This window comes from Cherax quadricarinatus, chromosome 3 (assembly GCF_038502225.1).
Source record: "Cherax quadricarinatus isolate ZL_2023a chromosome 3, ASM3850222v1, whole genome shotgun sequence".
NCBI classification, from domain to species: domain Eukaryota; kingdom Metazoa; phylum Arthropoda; class Malacostraca; order Decapoda; family Parastacidae; genus Cherax; species Cherax quadricarinatus.
This window is the reverse complement of record NC_091294.1, coordinates 68,859,273-68,873,845: the sequence shown is the minus strand read 5'-3', so window position 1 is coordinate 68,873,845 and position 14,573 is coordinate 68,859,273. Positions and strand designations below refer to the sequence as shown.

At 49.6% G+C, this 14,573-nt stretch overlaps 1 protein-coding gene across 5 annotated transcripts in view; it reads right to left on the bottom strand.

Moving 5' to 3' along the window:
- The window catches only part of per (period circadian regulator), a 172,905-nt gene extending 159,908 nt beyond the window's left edge, over positions 1 to 12,997 (bottom strand). For all 5 annotated transcript variants that reach the window (XM_070092108.1, XM_070092127.1, XM_070092122.1 and 2 more), the window contains exon 1: positions 12,786 to 12,997. The gene's annotated coding sequence lies outside the window, so the exon portion shown is untranslated. The remainder of the gene's footprint in view (positions 1 to 12,785) is intronic.
- Positions 12,998 to 14,573: the final 1,576 nt, after the last annotated feature.

The window sequence follows — 14,573 nt, the reverse complement described above, 5'->3', positions numbered from 1 at the left end:
AATTAATTCCAACCTTCCACTAAGAAATGACAGATTTGAAGGCAGACTGAAGAGATCTGTCTTGTTACACTAGAGAACAATATCCTAAAATACACCAGTAAATTAAGTTTGAAACTCCGCACGATTTGCTTACTAAGTTATCAGCGTCGAAGGTGAAGCAAGTTGTCACACACTCGATTTATCCCGTGTAAATCAGTATTTTAATATTCCCAGTTTTGTCCATGAAAGACGCTGTATAGCCCTTGTGGCTTAGCGCTTCTTTTTGATAATAATAATAATAATAATAATAATAATAATAATAATAATAATAATAATAATAATAATAGTAATAATAATAATAATAATAATAATAATAATAATAATAATAATAATAATAATAATAATAATAATAATAATAATAATAATGTCCATGAAAGATGGGCAACTGGGTCCTATAAAGGTGAAAATTAATACAAACTTTTCTCTATATAATATTGACTAGTTTTTAAGGACGTAAGTACCTGGTGGGTGACGGACTGATTATGTCGTCTGTACATCTCTACTGGTGCTGCTGCTGCCTCTGTGTTCGACTGAAGAAGTCTACTGTGTAGGTAAAACGTTTCGGAAAAAAAAGATACCTACCTGTTGCATAATAACATAAGAAAGGAGGAACACTACAGCAGGTCTACTGGCCCCAAAAATATTCGCCCAACCCACAATGTCACTCAAGGCAGAATAAACTTTGATAAACGTGTTAAGTCATGTGTAAGTCCCACTCACAACAGTCTTGCTTATCAGCCAGTATTTTATATTATTATCACGTTCCATCAATATGTTCACCACTAGATATCTACTGAGACTTAGGTCAAGTTCGTCAGGAAACAGGACAAGTGTTTCCTGATGCTGGTATTAGTTATATAATGACCTGCAGCTGGAGCTTTTAGTCATCTGACCGAGGCCTTCCACTGGCTTACCTGTCCAACACTTATTTAGGCACATGTACACATAAGAAAAATGATCATACATAAGGTAATTATCTGAAATAATCCACAAAAGTCAGACAAAGTCACTTATTTTCATTGAAATCCTTGTAATATATTATTATTTAAAACTTAGAGTTAAAATAACTAAGTAAAACAACTGTGTAAAAATCGGTTATAATAAAGGAGATATACTGGTAATAAACCATACCACGGGTGGGGTTTGAACTCGTGGCGCGTGAGTCGTGAGTCATGATGACGGCTCTGAGGGGGCTAGAGCTAGAGTTCGCTGCCGGGAGATTCATCTGTAAAAATTTGCATCTGAGGTCACAGTGGAGGCCCATGGTAACCTATCTATGGTGTATAAATACTGTATAACTGTTGGATGAATCATAATATTGCCAGCTGGTCCAGTGGCTTACACACTGACGTGCAGGTTTACCACTCACTCGCCACGAGTTCAATCCCCGCCCGTGGTATGGTTTGGTGAGTTTTTACAATAAGATTAAAGAGAGGATCTTGCAGTCCCGTCACCTCAGTAAACATGGAAAAAGGAAATAATGCAGAGTACAGCAGAACTTACATTGCAGTTAAATATTAGAAAGATAATTTGAAACGAATAAAAGAAATTCATAAGTGATCACCTGGGCACTAATATCCCATTTTCTTTAATAAAAATAGCAAATAAAAAGCGTGAGAAAGGAGCTTAGTGGTAGGAGTACTGGCCCAAGTTAGGTAGGTCTAACTCACACCACCCACACCCTCTCGTGTACTTGTCTAACTTATTTTTAAAGCTGTACAAAGCTTTAGCTTCAGTAACGCTATACATGAGGACTTGTACAGCCCTAAACTAATTCAAACCTTCCATTAAGAAACACCAGATCAGAAGCAAAATTTGACAGTCTGGTAAGAGAAACAGGGAAGGACGTGGGTCAGATGTAGCTGTCACCCCTGGTGCTGTCCTGGAAGACAGTACCTGGTGCTGTCCTGGAAGACAGTACCTGGTGCTGTCCTGGAAGACAGTACCTGGTGCTGGTGCTGTCCTGGAAGACAGTACCTGGTGCTGGTGCTGTCCTGGAAGACAGTACCTGGTGCTGGTGCTGTCCTGGAAGACAGTACCTGGTGCTGGTGCTGTCCTGGAAGACAGTACCTGGTGCTGTCCTGGAAGACAGTACCTGGTGCTGGTGCTGTCCTGGAAGACAGTACCTGGTGCTGGTGCTGTCCTGGAAGACAGTACCTGGTGCTGGTGCTGTCCTGGAAGACAGTACCTGGTGCTGGTGCTGTCCTGGAAGACAGTACCTGGTGCTGGTGCTGTCCTGGAAGACAGTACCTGGTGCTGTCCTGGAAGACAGTACCTGGTGCTGGTGCTGTCCTGGAAGACAGTACCTGGTACTGGTGCTGTCCTGGAAGACAGTACCTGGTGCTGTCCTGGAAGACAGTACCTGGTGCTGGTGCTGTCCTGGAAGACAGTACCTGGTGCTGGTGCTGTCGTGGAAGACAGTACCTGGTGCTGGTGCTGTCCTGGAAGACAGTACCTGGTGCTGGTGCTGTCCTGGAAGACAGTACCTGGTGCTGGTGCTGTCCTGGAAGACAGTACCTGGTGCTGTGCTGTCCTGGAAGACAGTACCTGGTGCTGGTGCTGTCTTGGAAGACAGTACCTGGTGCTGTGCTGTCCTGGAAGACAGTACCTGGTGCTGTGCTGTCCTGGAAGACAGTACCCGGTGCTGGTGCTGTCCTGGAAGACAGTACCTGGTGCTGGTGCTGTCCTGCAAGACAGTACCTGGTGCTGGTGCTGTCCTGGAAGACAGTACCTGGTGCTGGTGCTGTCCTGGAAGACAGTACCTGGTGCTGGTGCTGTCCTGGAAGACAGTACCTGGTGCTGGTGCTGTCCTGGAAGACAGTACCTGGTGCTGGTGCTGTCCTGGAAGACAGTACCTGGTGCTGGTGCTGTCCTGGAAGACAGTACCTGGTGCTGGTGCTGTCCTGGAAGACAGTACCTGGTGCTGGTGCTGTCCTGGAAGACAGTACCTGGTGCTGGTGCTGTCCTGGAAGACAGTACCTGGTGCTGGTGCTGTCCTGGAAGACAGTACCTGGTGCTGTGCTGTCCTGGAAGACAGTACCTGGTGCTGGTGCTGTCCTGGAAGACAGTACCTGGTGCTGTGCTGTCCTGGAAGACAGTACCTGGTGCTGTGCTGTCCTGGAAGACAGTACCTGGTGCTGGTGCTGTCCTGGAAGACAGTACCTGGTGCTGGTGCTGTCCTCTAAGACAGTACCTGGTGCTGTGCTGTCCTGGAAGACAGTACCTGGTGCTGGTGCTGTCCTGGAAGACAGTACCTGGTGCTGGTGCTGTCCTGGAAGACAGTACCTGGTGCTGGTGCTGTCCTGGAAGACAGGTATGTGGCGACTGGCAGGTGTGTGGCGAGTGGCGGGTGTGTGGGCGAGTGGCAGGTGTGTGGGCGAGTGGCAGGTGTGTGGCGAGTGGCAGATGTGTGGCGAGTGGCAGGTGTGTGGCGAGTGGCAGGTGTGTGGTCGAGTGGCAGGTGTGTGGGCGAATGGCAGGTGTGTGGCGAGTGGCAGGTATGTGGCGAGTGACAGGTGTGTGGCGAGTGGCAGGTGTGTGGCGAGTGGCAGGTATGTGGCGAGTGGCAGGTGTGTGGCGAGTGGCAGGTATGTGGCGAGTGGCAGGTGTGTGGCGAGTGTCAGGTGTGTGGCGTGTGGCAGGTGTGTGGCAAGTGGCAGGTGTGTGGGCGAGTGGCAGGTGTGTGGCGAGTGGCAGGTATGTGGCGAGTGGCAGGTGTGTGGCGAGTGTCAGGTGTGTGGCGTGGCAGGTGTGTGTGGCAGGTGTGTGGGCGAGTGGCAGGTGTGTGGGCGAGTGGCAGGTGTGTGGCGAGTGGCAGGTATGTGGCGAGTGGCAGGTGTGTGGAGAGTGGCAGGTGTGTGGGCGAGTGGCAGGTATGTGGCGAGTGGCAGGTATGTGGCGAGTGGCAGGTGTGTGGGCGAGTGGCAGGTATGTGGCGAGTGGCAGGTATGTGGCGAGTGGCAGGTGTGTGGAGAGTGGCAGGTGTGGCGAGTGGCAGGTGTGTGGGTGAGTGGCAGGTATGTGGCGAGTGGCAGGTGTGTGGAGAGTGGCAGGTGTGTGGCGAGCGGCAGGTATGTGGCGAGTGGCAGGTGTGTGGAGAGTGGCAGGTGTGTGGGCGAGTGGCAGGTATGTGGCGAGTGGCAGGTATGTGGCGAGTGGCAGGTGTGTGGAGAGTGGCAGGTGTGTGGCGTGTGGCAGGTGTGTGGCAAGTGGCAGGTGTGTGGGCGAGTGGCAGGTGTGTGGCGAGTGGCAGGTATGTGGCGAGTGGCAGGTGTGTGGAGAGTGGCAGGTGTGTGGGCGAGTGGCAGGTATGTGGCGAGTGGCAGGTATGTGGCGAGTGGCAGGTGTGTGGAGAGTGGCAGGTGTGTGGCGTGTGGCAGGTATGTGGCGAGTGGCAGGTGTGTGGCAAGTGACAGGTGTGTGGCGAGTGGCTGGTGTGTGGGTGAGTGGCAGGTATGTGGCGAGTGGCAGGTGTGTGGCGAGTGGCAGGTATGTGGCGAGCGGCAGGTATGTGGCGAGTGGCAGGTGTGTGGCGAGTGGCAGGTGTGTGGCGAGTGGCAGGTGTGTGGCGTGTGGCAGGTATGTGGCGAGTGGCAGGTGTGTGGCGAGTGACAGGTGTGTGGCGAGTGACAGGTGTGTGGCGAGTGGCATGTGTGTGGCGAGTGGCAGGTATGTGGCGAGTGGCAGGTGTGTGGCGAGTGGCAGGTGTGTGGCGAGTGGCAGGTGTGTGGCGAGTGGCAGGTATGTGGCGAGTGGCAGGTGTGTGGCGAGTGGCAGGTGTGTGGCGAGTGGCAGGTGTGTGGCGAGTGGCTGGTGTGTGGCGAGTGGCAGGTATGTGGCGAGTGGCAGGTGTGTGGCGAGTGGCAGGTATGTGGCGAATGGCAGGTATGTGGCGAGTGGCAGGTATGTGGCGAGTGGCAGGTGTGTGGCGAGTGGCAGGTGTGTGGCGAGTGGCAGGTGTGTGGCGAGTGGCAGGTGTGTTGCGAGTGGCAGGTATGTGGCGAGTGGCAGGTGTGTGGCGAGTGGCAGGTGTGTGGCAAGTGGCAGGTGTGTGACGAGTGGCAGGTGTGTGGGCGATTGGAAGGTATGTGGCGAGTGGCAGGTATGTGGCGAGTGGCAGGTATGTGGCGAGTGGCAGGTGTGTGGCGAGTGGCAGGTATGTGGCGAGTGGCAGGTGTGTGGCGAGTGGCAGGTGTGTGGCGAGTGGCAGGTATGTGGCGAGTGGCAGGTGTGTGGCGAGTGGCAGGTATGTGGCGAGTGGCAGGTATGTGGCGAGTGGCAGGTGTGTGGCGAGTGGCAGGTGTGTGGCGAGTGGCAGGTATGTGGCGAGTGGCAGGTATGTGGCGAGTGGCAGGTGTGTGGCGAGTGGCAGGTATGTTGCGAGTGGCAGGTATGTGGCGAGTGGCAGGTGTGTGGCGAGTGGCAGGTGTGTGGCAAGTGGCAGGTGTGTGACGAGTGGCAGGTGTGTGGGCGAGTGGCAGGTATGTGGCGAGTGGCAGGTGTGTGGCGAGTGGCAGGTGTGTGGCGAGTGGCAAGTGTGTGGCGAGTGGCAGGTATGTGGCGAGTGTGGCGAGTGGCAAGTGTGTGGCGAGTGGCAGGTTTGTGGCGAGTGGCAGGTGTGTGGCGAGTGGCTGGTGTGTGGCGAGTGGCAGGTGTGTGGCGAGTGGCAGGTATGTGGCGAGTGGCAGGTGTGGCGAGTGGCAGGTGTGTGTCGAGTGGCAGGTGTGTGGCGAGTGGCAGGTGTGTGGCGAGTGGCAGGTGTGTGGCGAGTGGCAGGTGTGTGGAGAGTGGCAGGTGTGTGGGCGAGTGGCGGGTGTGTGGGCGAGTGGCAGGTGTGTGGGCGAGTGGCAGGTGTGTGGCGAGGGGCAGGTGTGTGGCGAGTGGCAGGTGTGTGGCGAGTGGCAGGTGTGTGGCGAGTGGCAGGTGTGTGGCGAGTGGCAGGTGTGTGGCGAGTGGCAGGTGTGTGGCGAGTGGCAGGTATGGGGCGAGTGGCAGGTGTGTGGCGAGTGGCAGGTGTGTGGCGAGTGGCAGGTGTGTGGCGAGTGGCAGGTGTGTGGCGAGTGGCAGGTGTGTGGCGAGTGGCAGGTATGTGGCGAGTGGCAGGTGTGTGGCGAGTGGCAGGTGTGTGGCGAGTGGCAGGTGTGTGGCGAGTGGCAGGTGTGTGGCGAGTGGCAGGTGTGTGGCGAGTGGCAGGTGTGTGGCGAGTGGCAGGTGTGTGGCGAGTGGCAGGTATGTGGCGAGTGGCAGGTGTGTGGCGAGTGGCAGGTGTGTGGCGAGTGGCAGGTGTGTGGCGAGTGGCAGGTGTGTGGCGAGTGGCAGGTGTGTGGCGAGTGGCAGGTGTGTGGGCGAGTGGCAGGTGTGTGGCGAGTGGCAGGTATGTGGCGAGTGGCAGGTGTGTGGCGAGTGGCAGGTGTGTGGCGAGTGGCAGGTGTGTGGCGAGTGGCAGGTGTGTGGCGAGTGGCAGGTGTGTGGCGAGTGGCAGGTGTGTGGCGAGTGGCAGGTGTGTGGCGAGTGGCAGGTGTGTGGCGAGTGGCAGGTGTGTGGCGAGTGTAACAACCATTACTGAAAAATGAGACAGTTGTGCAATATTTAGGATTCTTTATTTAGGAAAAGTTTGGCCAGCCAGTGACTTCATCAGTCCAACACAAGGAAGAACGGTGGAAACAGAGGAGGAGGAGTGTGAGGCGATCAGTCCCTCAAACTCCTCCTTTTTATCCACTTTTCTTCCTTGTATTGGACTGATGAAGCCAATGGCTGGCCGAACGTTTCCACAATAAAGATACCCAAATGTTGGAGAAGTGTGTCAGTCTTCAAGTATTGCCTCAGTGTTCCTGGAAGTCAACTCTTGTGGCTAAAACCTTACTAGCTGGTATACCAGTCCAAATATCCCATACTGGCTTTACTGGGTGATGCTGCATGACCCTCTCGGGTTTACAGTTTAACTGTTCTTGAGGTTACTCTCTCTGCCGGGATAATCTGAGTAAACAGTTCTTGAGAGAACAGCATCCTGGGCCCTGCTAGCTGCAACACACAGGCATGGAAAACACAGAAAAACAAACTGTCTTTCTGAGTGGCAGCAGCTCTGTGGGGAGAAAACTCTCAACACTGTATCTAACTCTCTGTCAGAGAGTTAGATACCTTAATTTGATCCAAACATCGATTAGATGGGATATAACTGTATATTGAATCATCATCCTGTGACCTGGTCATCCAGAGATCATCCTGTGAGCTGGTCATCCAGAGATCATCCTGTGACCTGGTCATCCAGAGATCATCCTGTGAGCTGGTCATCCAGAGATCATCCTGTGAGCTGGTCATCCAGAGATCATCCTGTGACCTGGTCATCCAGAGATCATCCTGTGAGCTGGTCATCCAGAGATCATCCTGTGACCTGGTCATCCAGAGATCATCCTGTGACCTGGTCATCCAGAGATCATCCTGTGACCTGGTCATCCAGAGATCATCCTGTGACCTGGTCATCCAGAGATCATCCTGTGACCTGGTCATCCAGAGATCATCCTGTGACCTGGTCATCCAGAGATCATCCTGTGACCTGGTCATCCAGAGATCATCCTGTGAGCTGGTCATCCAGAGATCATCCTGTGACCTGGTCATCCAGAGATCATCCTGTGAGCTGGTCATCCAGAGATCATCCTGTGAGCTGGTCATCCAGAGATCATCCTGTGAGCTGGTCATCCAGAGATCATCCTGTGAGCTGGTCATCCAGAGATCATCCTGTGACCTGGTCATCCAGAGATCATCCTGTGAGCTGGTCATCCAGAGATCATCCTGTGACCTGGTCATCCAGAGATCATCCTGTGACCTGGTCATCCAGAGATCATCCTGTGACCTGGTCATCCAGAGATCATCCTGTGACCTGGTCATCCAGAGATCATCCTGTGACCTGGTCATCCAGAGATCATCCTGTGACCTGGTCATCCAGAGATCATCCTGTGACCTGGTCATCCAGAGATCATCCTGTGACCTGGTCATCCAGAGATCATCCTGTGACCTGGTCATCCAGAGATCATCCTGTGAGCTGGTCATCCAGAGATCATCCTGTGACCTGGTCATCCAGAGATCATCCTGTGACCTGGTCATCCAGAGATCATCCTGTGACCTGGTCATCCAGAGATCATCCTGTGAGCTGGTCATCCAGAGATCATCCTGTGACCTGGTCATCCAGAGATCCTGTGAGCTGGTCATCCAGAGATCATCCTGTGACCTGGTCATCCAGAGATCATCCTGTGACCTGGTCATCCAGAGATCCTGTGAGCTGGTCATCCAGAGATCATCCTGTGACCTGGTCATCCAGAGATCCTGTGAGCTGGTCATCCAGAGATCATCCTGTGACCTGGTCATCCAGAGATCCTGTGAGCTGGTCATCCAGAGATCATCCTGTGACCTGGTCATCCAGAGATCCTGTGAGCTGGTCATCCAGAGATCATCCTGTGAGCTGGTCATCCAGAGATCATCCTGTGACCTGGTCATCCAGAGATCATCCTGTGACCTGGTCATCCAGAGATCCTGTGAGCTGGTCATCCAGAGATCCTGTGAGCTGGTCATCCAGAGATCATCCTGTGACCTGGTCATCCAGAGATCCTGTGAGCTGGTCATCCAGAGATCATCCTGTGACCTGGTCATCCAGAGATCCTGTGAGCTGGTCATCCAGAGATCATCCTGTGACCTGGTCATCCAGAGATCCTGTGAGCTGGTCATCCAGAGATCATCCTGTGACCTGGTCATCCAGAGATCCTGTGAGCTGGTCATCCAGAGATCATCCTGTGACCTGGTCATCCAGAGATCCTGTGAGCTGGTCATCCAGAGATCATCCTGTGACCTGGTCATCCAGAGATCATCCTGTGACCTGGTCATCCAGAGATCCTGTGAGCTGGTCATCCAGAGATCATCCTGTGACCTGGTCATCCAGAGATCCTGTGAGCTGGTCATCCAGAGATCATCCTGTGACCTGGTCATCCAGAGATCCTGTGAGCTGGTCATCCAGAGATCATCCTGTGACCTGGTCATCCAGAGATCCTGTGAGCTGGTCATCCAGAGATCATCCTGTGACCTGGTCATCCAGAGATCATCCTGTGACCTGGTCATCCAGAGATCCTGTGAGCTGGTCATCCAGAGATCATCCTGTGACCTGGTCATCCAGAGATCCTGTGAGCTGGTCATCCAGAGATCATCCTGTGACCTGGTCATCCAGAGATCCTGTGAGCTGGTCATCCAGAGATCATCCTGTGAGCTGGTCATCCAGAGATCATCCTGTGACCTGGTCATCCAGAGATCCTGTGACCTGGTCATCCAGAGATCATCCTGTGAGCTGGTCATCCAGAGATCATCCTGTGACCTGGTCATCCAGAGATCCTGTGACCTGGTCATCCAGAGATCATCACTCACCTTAACATTTCATTATCTCTTCAGATCAACTTTACTGTTGTAATATTTTTAGCTTCTGTAAAATAATCATCACTTGCAGTCATCCTGTCTTCAGAGAACGTAATTATAACATACTGGAGTTTACCTGGAGAGAGTTCCGGGGGTCAACGCCCCCGCGCCCCGGTCTGTGACCAGGCCTCCTGGTGGATCAGAGCCTGATCAACCAGGCTGTTGCTGCTGGCTGCACGCAAACCAACGTACGAGCCACAGCCCGGCTGATCAGGAACTGACTTTAGGTGCTTGTCCAGTGCCAGCTTGAAGACTGCCAGGGGTCTGTTGGTAATCCCCCTTATGTGTGCTGGGAGGCAGTTGAACAGTCTCGGGCCCCTGACACTTATTGTATGGTCTCTTAACGTGCTAGTGACACCCCTGCTTTTCATTGGGGGGATGGTGCATCGTCTGCCAAGTCTTTTGCTTTCGTAGTGAGTGATTTTCGTGTGCAAGTTCGGTACTAGTCCCTCTAGGATTTTCCAGGTGTATATAATCATGTATCTCTCCCTCCTGCGTTCCAGGGAATACAGGTTTAGGAACTTCAAGCGCTCCCAGTAATTGATGTGTTTTATCACAGTTGTGTGTGTCGTGAAGGTTCTCTGTACATTTTCTAGGTCAGCAATTTCACCTGCCTTGAAAGGTGCTGTTAGTGTGCAGCAATATTCCAGCCTAGATAGAACAAGTGACCTGAAGAGTGTCATCATGGGCTTGGCCTCCCTAGTTTTGAAGGTTCTCATTATCCATCAATAACAGGTAATTTGGTTGTAGGTTTGATCTAGTTTTAGTCTGATTTAAATATTCTGCTGAGGTAGCAGCTTTTCAAAATATATGAGACATTCTCATCTAATTTTATAACTAACATGAAGACTAAAATACTCTAGTTGGAAATATTCTGACATGACCAGTGAGTCGTCTTAGAGTCTAGTAAGTACTTACTGACATGACCAGTGAGTCGTCTTAGAGTCTAGTAAGTACTTACTGACATGACCAGTGAGCCGTCTTAGAGTCTGGTAAGTACTTACTGACATGACCAGTGAGCCGTCTTAGAGTCTGGTAAGTACTTACTGGCCCGGTGGCCTGGTGGCTGAAGCTCCCGCTTCACACACGGAGGGCCCGGGTTCGATTCCCGGCGGGTGGAAACATTTCGACACGTTTCCTTACACCTGTTGTCCTGTTCACCTAGCAGCAAATAGGTACCTGGGTGTTAGTCGACTGGTGTGGGTCGCATCCTGGGGGACAAGATTAAGGACCCCAATGGAAATAAGTTAGACAGTCCTCGATGACGCACTGACTTTCTTGGGTTATCCTGGGTGGCTAACCCTCCGGGGTTAAAAATCCGAACGAAATCTTATCTTATCTTATCTTGACATGACCAGTGAGTCGTCTTAGAGTCTAGCAAGTACTTACTGCCATGACCATTGAGTCGTCTTAGAGCCTGGTAAGTACTTACTGACATGACCTGGAGTTTACCTGGAGAGAGTTCCGGGGGTCAACGCCCCCGCGGCCCGGTCTGTGACCAGGCCTCATGGTGGAACAGGGCCTGATCAACCAGGCTGTTACTGCTGGCTTCACACAATCCAACATACGAGCCACAGCCCGGCTTGTCAGGTACCGACTTTAGGTGCTTGTCCAGTGCCTGCTTGAAGACTGCCAGGGGTCTATTGGTAATCCCCCTTATGTATGCTGGGAGGCAGTTGAACAGTCTCGGGCCCCTGACACTTATTGTATGGTCTCTTAACGTGCTAGTGACACCCCTGCTTTTCATTGGAGGGATGTTGCATCGTCTGCCAAGTCTTTTGCTTTCGTAGTGAGTGATTTTCGTGTGCAAGTTCGGTACTAGTCTCTCTAGGATTTTCCAGATGTATATAATCAAGTATCTCTCCCGCCTGCGTTCCAGGGAGTACAGGTACAGTGAGTCATCTTAAAGTTTGGTAAGTACTTACTAACATGACCATTGAGTCGTCTTAGAGTCTGGTAAATACTTATTAACATGACCATTGAGTCGTCTTAGAGTCTGGTAAGTACTTATTAACATGACCATTGAGTCGTCTTAGAGTCTGGTAAGTACTTACTGTCATGACCATTGAGTCATCTTAGAGTCTGGTAAGTACTTATTAACATGACCAGTGAGCCGTCTTAGAGTCTGGTAAGTACTTATTAACATGACCATTGAGTCGTCTTAGAGTCTGGTAAGTACTTACTGTCATGACCATTGAGTCATCTTAGAGTCTGGTAAGTACTTATTAACATGACCAGTGAGCCGTCTTAGAGTCTGGTAAGTACTTATTAACATGACCATTGAGTCGTCTTAGAGTCTGGTAAGTACTTACTGTCATGACCATTGAGTCGTCTTAGAGTCTGGTAAGTCCTTACTAACATGACCATTGAGTCATCTTAGAGTCTGGTAAGTAAGTACTTACTAACATGACCAGTGAGTCGTCTTAGAGTCTGGTAAGTACTTACTGTCATGACCATTGAGTCGTCTTAGAGTCTGGTAAGTCCTTACTAACATGACCATTGAGTCATCTTAGAGTCTGGTAAGTAAGTACTTACTAACATGACCAGTGAGTCGTCTTAGAGTCTGGTAAGTACTTACTGTCATGACCATTGAGTCGTCTTAGAGTCTGGTAAGTCCTTACTAACATGACCATTGAGTCATCTTAGAGTCTGGTAAGTAAGTACTTACTAACATGACCATTGAGTCATCTTAGAGTCTGGTAAGTAAGTACTTACTAACATGACCATTGAGTCATCTTAGAGTCTGGTAAGTAAGTACTTACTAACATGACCATTGAGTCATCTTAGAGTCTGGTAAGTAAGTCCTTACTAACATGACCATTGAGTCATCTTAGAGTCTGGTAAGTAAGTACTTACTAACATGACCATTGAGTCATCTTAGAGTCTGGTAAGTAAGTACTTACTAACATGACCATTGAGTCATCTTAGAGTCTGGTAAGTAAGTACTTACTAACATGACCATTGAGTCATCTTAGAGTCTGGTAAGTAAGTACTTACTAACATGACCATTGAGTCATCTTAGAGTCTGGTAAGTAAGTACTTACTAACATGACCAGTGAGTCATCTTAGAGTCTGGTAAGTAAGTACTTACTAACATGACCATTGAGTCATCTTAGAGTCTGGTAAGTAAGTACTTACTAACATGACCAGTGAGTCGTCTTACAGTCTGGTACATCATATAAACACATAACTTGACTCTACAATCAAACACACAACAAAGTCATCCATTACAACTCCCACAATATATATATCCAGAGTCTGGAGAAATACACTGTATCTGCGACTGGACTTACCATCATGTTGTCTTTATCTCCTTATTGTATATACGTATTGTCTTTTTTAAAGTTCGAGTGTAACACTAGTTAATATTGCGTGACCATGGTACTGAGATATCATCCTCCCATCACTGTTGTGTTGTGGTCACTGTAACAAGTCACAGATAACCTGGGATAATCCAAGACAGTCACTCCACCACTGTTCAGTGAAGACTGAAGGACCGTTGCTGCTGCTGCCTCCTCCTGCTGCTGCTGCTGCTGCTGCTGCTGCTGCTGCTGCTGGCACCAGTGCCACCCCCGCCCACCACAATGCTAGATCTTCTTACTGTCTGCTGCTCACTGTTGACGTGCCTCGACCCTCCTGTCCTACCACCATCCACCCCCACACTTCAACTAGCCGCGTCTTATATTATTTCTAATCCCTGCGCTATCTCAGGTAAGTTATCTCAATATTTCACAAGCCCAGCCTCCTCTACCTTCATTGTACGCAAAATTAACATATCACTTTAGTTATGACGGTAAATCTATACAAATTTGTATGCGTGTGTATATGTACACGTGCGCATGTGTAGTGTGTATGTATTCTTGCATGCGCATTCTGCATATGTGTGCCCATGTGTGCATGTGTATGTATGTACCCTATTGTGTATGTACGCTTTCACGAATTATACCTGTTCATATATACACACACACACACACACACACACACACACACATATATATATATATATATATATATATATATATATATATATATATATATATATATATATATATATATATATATATATATATATATATGACTGTGAAACAGAAACCTGTAACTGTTTTGCATGATGGTAGGATTGCTGGTTTCTTTTTCTGTCTCATAAACACGCTAAGATAACAGGGATATCTTGCTACTCCTACTTACACTTTGGTCACACGTCACAGAAACGCACATGCATATATATATACATACATCTAGGTTTTTCTCCTTTTTCTAAATAACTCTTGTTCTTCTTTATTTCTTCTATTGTCCATGGGGAAGTGGAAAAGAATCTTTCCTCCGTAAGCCATGCGTGTCGTATGAGGCTACTAAAATGCCGGGAGCAATGGGCTAGTAACCCCTTCTCCTGTAGACATTTACTAAAAAACAGAAGAAGAAAAACTTTATAAAACTGGGATGCTTAAATGTGCGTGGATGTAGTGCGGATGACAAGAAACAGATGATTGCTGATGTTATGAATGAAAAGAAGTTGGATGTCCTGGCCCTAAGCGAAACAAAGCTGAAGGGGGTAGGGGAGTTTCAGTGGGGGGATATAAATGGGATTAAATCTGGAGTATCTGAGAGAGTTAGAGCAAAGGAAGGGGTAGCAGTAATGTTAAATGATCAGTTATGGAAGGAGAAAAGAGAATATGAATGTGTAAATTCAAGAATTATGTGGATTAAAGTAAAGGTTGGATGTGAGAAGTGGGTCATAATAAGCGTGTATGCACCTGGAGAAGAGAGGAATGCAGAGGAGAGAGAGAGATTTTGGGAGATGTTAAGTGAATGTATAGGAGCCTCTGAACCAAGTGAGAGAGTAATTGTGGTAGGGGACCTGAATGCTAAAGTAGGAGAAACTTTTAGAGAGGGTGTGGTAGGTAAGTTTGGGGTGCCAGGTGTAAATGATAATGGGAGCCCTTTGATTGAACTTTGTATAGAAAGGGGTTTAGTTATAGGTAATACATATTTTAAGAAAAAGAGGATAAATATGTATACAAGATATGATGTAGGGCGAAATGACAGTAGTTTGTTGGATTATGTATTGGTAGATAAAAGAC